At 43.1% G+C, this 7,262-nt stretch overlaps 1 protein-coding gene across 1 annotated transcript in view; it reads right to left on the reverse strand.

The window, feature by feature from the left end:
* The window catches only part of P2RY8 (purinergic receptor P2Y, G-protein coupled, 8), a 33,734-nt gene extending 30,385 nt beyond the window's left edge, over positions 1-3,349 (reverse strand). The window contains exon 1 of the mRNA XM_008947150.1: positions 3,308-3,349. The gene's annotated coding sequence lies outside the window, so the exon portion shown is untranslated. The remainder of the gene's footprint in view (positions 1-3,307) is intronic.
* Positions 3,350-7,262: the final 3,913 nt, after the last annotated feature.

Below are 7,262 nucleotides of genomic sequence, written 5' to 3' on the forward strand. Positions count from 1 at the left end.
ATGAAGATAAAAGAGCACACACTCTTTGGTGACCTGATCTTTTCCCTTCCCATTTTTGCAGACCTGAATCAGGTGCAATGCATCTGGTAGTAAGTTACCCGGGCTGCTTCATCATGACCACACTGATGAGTATTTTCTGTTGTTATTTTGAGACTTAATCTGCAGTTGGGAGAGCGAGGGTGTGAGGGCAAATTATTTTCCATTCACCAGGTGCCTTATTTTCCATTCACCAGGTGCTGAGCTTGGATTCCTCATGCAGTAGTGTGAAAATGTGACAAAAATATGCAGCATTTGATGAATGAGATTATAGATGCCTTGCCCCAGGCTGAACACTCTTGAACCCTCATCCGTCTGTGTGCAAAAAATGGCAGAATCTCTCTGTTATGATATCAATAAGAGCAAAAAACCACCATTTAAAAATAATGGAGTTGTTGCATAAAGTGTGTACAGATATCTCTCTGTCTTTCTCTGTCTGAGTATTTAGCTATTTAGCTTTAGTTAAATACTCACTGAAAACACTGAAAAATAAGACTACAAATGGAAAATTTCAGTAAAGATGGGAGGCTTATGATCAGAAATACGTGAAAAGAGACCAGGTCAAACTGACATTACTGGATTCAAAGGATTTAGAAAATGAACCCTGTGGGATATTTCTCATTGATTAGCACTTAAATTTAGGGGGGAAAAAATGGATTATATTACCCCTTTTAAATCTACTTTAAAATAACAAGCCTAACTCTCAGGCTGAGAGTCCTTCTCAGATTTCCTGCGTATAAATAGCAAGCCCGGGAGGAACACCAACTTGACCTTCCCATTCAAGAGCTGGAAGTAAGAGTAAACAAGCCCAAATAACAGTCCCCAGAACATTTACTTATAAAATGAGCTCATTTCATTCAGGAATTTCTGAGGCATTAATCAAGGGCCAAACACTGCCACTTCTATAAAGTAAGTTTTCAGAGGAAAACTTTCAAGCTCATTTTGCATACTGTCAAAAACATGAGGACAGTGTCAATAAATATGTGTGATATGAAAAACATTCTTCTGTCCATTTGGAGGCTTTGCAAACATTAGCTGTCAGCGGTGAAGCCCCCTGGACTTCTGCTTCAAAACAACCTTTTATCTGGAAACTATGCAAATATGAAGTAAAGTTGTTAGGCGGAAATACACGTGCAAAATGCCACCACATCTTCTAAACACATTGAGAAACAGCCTTGGTGCCTTTTGTTTTTGAGCAGGACAGAAGGAGTCCACCACACAATAACTTCCTGAGGCTGGGTTGTGGGTTGCTGGGTTTCTCCACTCCAGCCACTTGACCAGAGTACAGCAGTTACTGGAGGACACCACATTTACCATACCAGGAATGACTTCTCTAGGGTTTGTTGCTTTTCCACCCTGTAATGCTGCTACAGATAACGTAGGCCTCCCTCCAACAGAGAGGAGTACAGCCTTTTCCCACACCAGAAAAAGATATTCATGCTGCAAGAGAGTGCTGAAAGCAAACATTTAAAATCACCTAAGCTGGCCATTTTGGCACTTGCGGTCATCAGTGAGAGAAAAATTGTCTGCACAGGCAGATGCATCTGACTTGAACCCAAACCTACCCTGAAAGACAGAAGGTGAATACACATCTTCAATAAATATACCTGAAGAGCAGCTAAAAACTGAAGGCAGAATCAGTGGTTAAGCTGCTGGTTGGTGATGGGGGAATCCTGGTTCAGTTTGCTCTTCCCACACAAGGCTACTGAGTACTTTCCCTTGAGCTGTGCCTGTGCAGTAACTGGGAAATGTGACTGCGGAGGGGTAGGACTCCTCAGCCAGCTTTCATCTAGTCAGCCACTAATGCCATAGAGAGCTGAACACCAAATTGCTTAGCACCAATACTCAAACTGAGAAGACTAAGGCTGATGCAAGTGCTTCTGCCCATGGGTAGCAGAACACGCTGTGCCTAAAGTGATGCACAGCTGTTTGCAAGGGAAGACCTGGGATTCGTGATCAGATCACCAGCACTGGGGAGCTGCAGAAACCTGGTGCGAGTCTGGTGTCAGCTGGGATTCATCTGAGCTCCCCATCTGCAGATGACAGTGACAAGATTTCTGAGGCTCATAAAGTCTTTTAAGGGTGAAATTCGTTTCAGACATCCAAGTGCTACCCTAGCAGCAATCTCACAAGTCAAGTGGAGGTGATTTAGGAATGAAATACAAACATTGATGGGACTTGTGTGTCTGAATCAAACAAATGCTTTTGAAAACCCTAGCTAGATTCTCCTGACCACTATGTATAAAAAATCCAGAAAGCGCCAGTCACTGAGCACAGGCAAGGGGACAGTGTACAAACATTAAAACTGACTACAAACAAAGACTTTAAAAACAGCAAATGCCAAAAACCTGTATCTCTAGTGCCTAACTTCACCCAGGGGTCCTCACGGCATGTACAATTTCACTTTCTGTAGGGTGACCTGGTGACAGCACATTATTACAATAACTGCCCTACAGATGACTATTTTATGCTTGTTTCTGAACTATTATTAAAACCTCCACACAAGCAGTCTCTCTCCCTGTCTATTAAGAGACAACAAATGCACTGTGCAAGAGTGCACTGTGTTACAAGGCTTCCTTCTGGTGCCAGTCTGTCTGAGTTCAGTTTTTATGCATCAAAACACCCCGATGAAATTGTATCAGTTTATGATATGGTTCCACAGTCACTTCTGTCTGTGTGTTTGGTTGCTGCAAACCTCAGGAACAGTCTCAGGATGACTACATTACATGACTCTGCAATACCTAGTAATAGATATCAGGTCCAGATTTACAAATAAAACTGGTACAGAATTATCTGTCTGGGTTCCCCCTCACCCCCCAATTTGTAGAAGCTCGTTCTTCCTCCTTTTAAAAATACTACTGAAGACACACTACGATTTTTACTACTTTCCTTACTAAAGCAAACTGTACACCTGAGCACCCCTTATTTTTACAGTGGTTTGTGTAGAATGAACTCTTTAAAACTGGTGGTAGGAGATTTCTTTCTCTTTTACAGCAGCATTTGCTGCAAAAATTCTGACATCTGACTATGTGTAACATAACTTCTTCATTATCATTGCTCTGTTATTAACCCATGCAGTTATTTCACTACTTCTACAGCTCACAGTCATCTGGCACAAAGACACACATGTACTTATTGGATTGCAATGAACTTTGTTCTCCCTTCGGGTATAAGTAAGAGGAGGGAAAACAAATCAGTCTTGGCTGAGTCTGACTCTGCTGAAAACCAATTTTGAATAAATAATCAAGAAGTGAAAAGCTGTATTCCTTACCTGGTCTGGGAGGTACAGTGCACCTTGAAAGCCTCATAAATGACAGAGAAGAATTAGAAATAGTTGAAAGTTTGTACTCATCCAACCACAGGGCTCAGGAAATGACCGTGTATTTTGCAACAATTAACCTCTTCCTCACTTGTAATGTCTTCACTTTTTCAAGTACAGTGAAAAAATTCATCTTACCCTTCCACTGCAGTTTGGTAACTAATGCCATGCCTTACACACGATTTCTGTTTCACACTGAGAACATGCAGGTGGCCAGAGGAGATGGCTCTGATCACCTCCATGGAAGAGAGCATTTGCAGTGTCTTCTGAAGAGCTGTGAGCGAGTACATTTTACTGCTGAGTGAAGCTTACGTGACGAAGTGTAGAAATTACTAAGTAATGGCTTAAGCACCGAACTCTCAGTTTTAGAAGAGTCTTAGTGCAATATTCTCAACATGACTTCAGTGTTGCTGTGCCCAACAAAGCAAGAAAAAAAAAAAGTTATTTAAAGGAGCAGCATCCATTGCAGTCTGGACAAGCACCTGATGTACATATGGTGTATGATACTTCTCTAGGTGACCGTCATGTGTGTTGGATATCAGGAGTTAGGTCCTCTGTGCATAAAAACCCTTCTGCCCCTAAAAGCCTGTTTCCCCTGGGGGAGGATCAGCATCCCGAAATGCATTCCCTCCACCAAAACAGCAGACTGGAAAAGAAAACACTTCCAGCTATGCAGACTGTAACACTGGAGGCAGACCTGTGTTTTGCACCCTCCTCCTATTTTCATGATTTAGAGAAGAAGCCCTGGACACATGTGCATAGGTGTCCTTTCCACAGCCTTGAAGTCTCTTCATCTACGCATGTGTGTTTTATTTTAAGAATTTTAGGGCAGGGGGGGAGTGTCACTCCCTGCATTTGGGATGTTGATAGAGGAAGAGAAAATAGAAATGTCACCAACACTCACTTTTATATAACTGTTTCATAGCTCAAGCACCCATATGTGATCGTCTGGGTCTAGTCTTCTCTTTGAGAAGAGCTAAATCTGTGTTTTGGGCATAAAGCACATAAAAAGTCCACAGCAGCCAGAATAGGTAGGGATCTAGTCCATTCTTCCAGCAAAGCTGAGCTGACAAAGCAGGACTTGATGTGTCAGTGAGCCTGTGCTCCACAGACTTTCAAAGGGAGAGGCTTTGTATGAGCTTCATAAATGACTTCAGTAACAGTGACCAGAGCTCAGCATTGTCCAGCTCTCAGTGGATGGTGCGTTTCAGAAAGATGCTTCTTCTTAGATTATTATTATTTACAAGACTTGGTTACTGAGATCTTGGATTCCTCTCATCAGAGTGGTCCAGCCTCACCAAAAGGACTGGGAAGAGTACACATCCCAGTGTGTCCTTAGGGTATTATCCCAGAAAATGAGACTAAGGAGCCTGAAACTGTCCAGCCTGAAGGGTCTTCCAGTCCCTGGGCCAGTACTGTGGATTACTGCACCGAGGGTGGCTCAGACCACCTTCCCCAGCACCGCTCACGTCCAGCCTGCCCTGTGCAGAGAGCACTGCTGCACCTGTGCTGGACAGGGCTCAGGTGCTGGGAGTCAGACACTGCGGGGTGCTTCCTTCCTCCTTCCCCCAGATGACAGCCCATCTGGTATCTCACCCTGCAGCCTGCAGAGCTTCCGAGCCTGTGGAGAGATCTTGTTTTTGGGTTATCTGAGGCAGCAGTGGGGCTGTCTCACCTAGCTCTGGGTGTTTCCACTGGAGACCTCTGCACCAGAGCTAGTCACTCAAGGCACTCTTGAATATAGGCAATGGAGAGGATCAGACCTTTGCAAGGTCCTTTAATCTGGGAGTTTTAACAGCCGAGTAAGAGTTCCTTTTGAGATATAGATAGAGAGATAGAGAGATGTTTGTATAGCGTTTTATACAATCAAGAGTTTATAAAAACAACAAATACAATCCTTATTGTCCTGTTCTTCCATTGACTTCCTTGGGATTATTTTCAGTATTAATGACTCCTGAGGCATGCTCCTGCAAGACACTGACAAAGGTGATCTACACTTGGTGTTCTTTCACCACAAAAATAATGGGGACACACAGGATCCTCAGTGTAAGCAGGTGCTTAGTCTCTCTTTTTGAATGGAGGCCAGAACATTTAGGTGATTCCTCAGGCTAGGGCTATTTATTTTATAGCTTCATATGCAGAAGCCCTGGGGAGTTTTACATTAAATGTCATTGCAGGACAGAGGCTCAAGTTCTTCTTGCCTTGACTCCTCTCACTTTCATATACAGAAAACTGAATCAACTGTCAATCTTCGTCAGCTGCTAGACTTGCTTCTCACCACGAGCCTACAGGTAAACAGGAAGGAGTTTCAGTCTCACAGCCTCAAAGCATGCAAAATATATTGAATTAGACCTAAAAACTTATAAGATTTGTGTTAGTTCTTCAGCTGTTATTTTTTTAAAAACAATCCTCTTTCAGGTCGAATATAGCAGGTTAGAAAATTTTTCACTTTTTGATCCTTAAGGCTACAAATATGTAAAATTTTTACAACTTTTATTCACTACCATTTTTAATGGACTTTTTCCCCTCTAATACAAGGGAAAAGGCCTTTCAGAACAAAAAAAAATCAGCATTTACTTTTGGTAAAAACATATGAAATTTGACAGTCCTGGAGTATAATATGATATAATGAGTATAGGCAGTAATCAATCCTGCTGTACGGTATACTGTGGTATATTGTAACTTAATAGAGTTGTAAAAAATTACTTAATAATTGTAATATTGTTGTCGTCTTGGTTTTGTTATTATGATTATTAATATTATTACTACTCCTCAGTATATCTCCAGTGCAGACATCTTCCTCTAGGGTGAATCTGCACCAACCCCAAGGGTGACCTGACTGTGGTTCTGGCTCCTGGTGTCTGGAGGAAGCAGATGCAGATGGGGATCTTGTCTGCACAAGGCCCTGAGGACTCTCCAGCCTCAGGACATACCAACCCCTTGCATGAAAGCAGAGAAAAAAAAATGGTCTTGGGGAGGTGCACTAAGGCTAAATGTGGTTATTTGTGAACAGCAGTGTTATTCCCAGAGAAGCTAACACTAGATTCTCTTCTGTAGCTGAGGAGGGTGTGAGGTAGTGCACAATTACAGGCTCAATGCAGGACCTGACTTGGGTCCCTGTGATGGACTCAGCCCAGAAGTCAATGACCAGAGGAAGACCTAACTACTGGAGGGTATGGCATGAGGTTAGTTGTGACATGAGGACAGGCAAGAGACGCAAGCTGTCATTGCACTCTCCCTAAAGGGTTCTTTAGCTCAGCTTGAGGTGCACTGGGAGGCAAAGAAAGCTTGCACAGGTGGTGGTGGAGCAGTCTGTAAGCACAGTCACATGGGAGTGTGAACAAGGTGGTGGGTGGTGAAGAAGTCCTGTACTTACAGAGTGAGAAGACAGAAAGGTAAATCTATATGGAAAAAAGGAGGAGATTGGAGGGCTGGAGAAGTATGGGAAGGTGGTAGGAGGCTGAAAACGAGTCCCAGAACTGTGGAAGGAGAGCAAGCAGAACAGAAAGGAGGAAAGAGGGTCTGCTGATATCCATCCTGTATCATAGCAGAGGGGAAGGAAAAAAACAAGAGTATTCTGGGACACTTCTGCTTCTCTGTCAACCAGCATCCAGAGGTCTTTGGGCAGGTCTCCTGGGCTCAGCCACTTGATATCTTCTAGGCAAGCAAGATCACCATGGCATGAAGTGTCCCACAGTAAGGTGAGCATTACAGAGGGATGGAGGAAGGTAGGCAACTAGTGAAAAGAAAGAGGAGACCACCTCCTCACAGTCAACCTGATATCTCTAGTTCCCTAACATCTACCCATTTCCAGAGCTCAGAAGTGAGTTCTGATGCCAACAGTCACAAGGACAGACAGAATATATTACTTCAGCACTCACTGCCCATGTGGCAAAATGTATTTTTG

Source organism: Merops nubicus, unplaced genomic scaffold, assembly GCF_000691845.1.
Source record: "Merops nubicus isolate BGI_N331 unplaced genomic scaffold, ASM69184v1 scaffold6799, whole genome shotgun sequence".
In the NCBI taxonomy this organism is placed as follows: domain Eukaryota; kingdom Metazoa; phylum Chordata; class Aves; order Coraciiformes; family Meropidae; genus Merops; species Merops nubicus.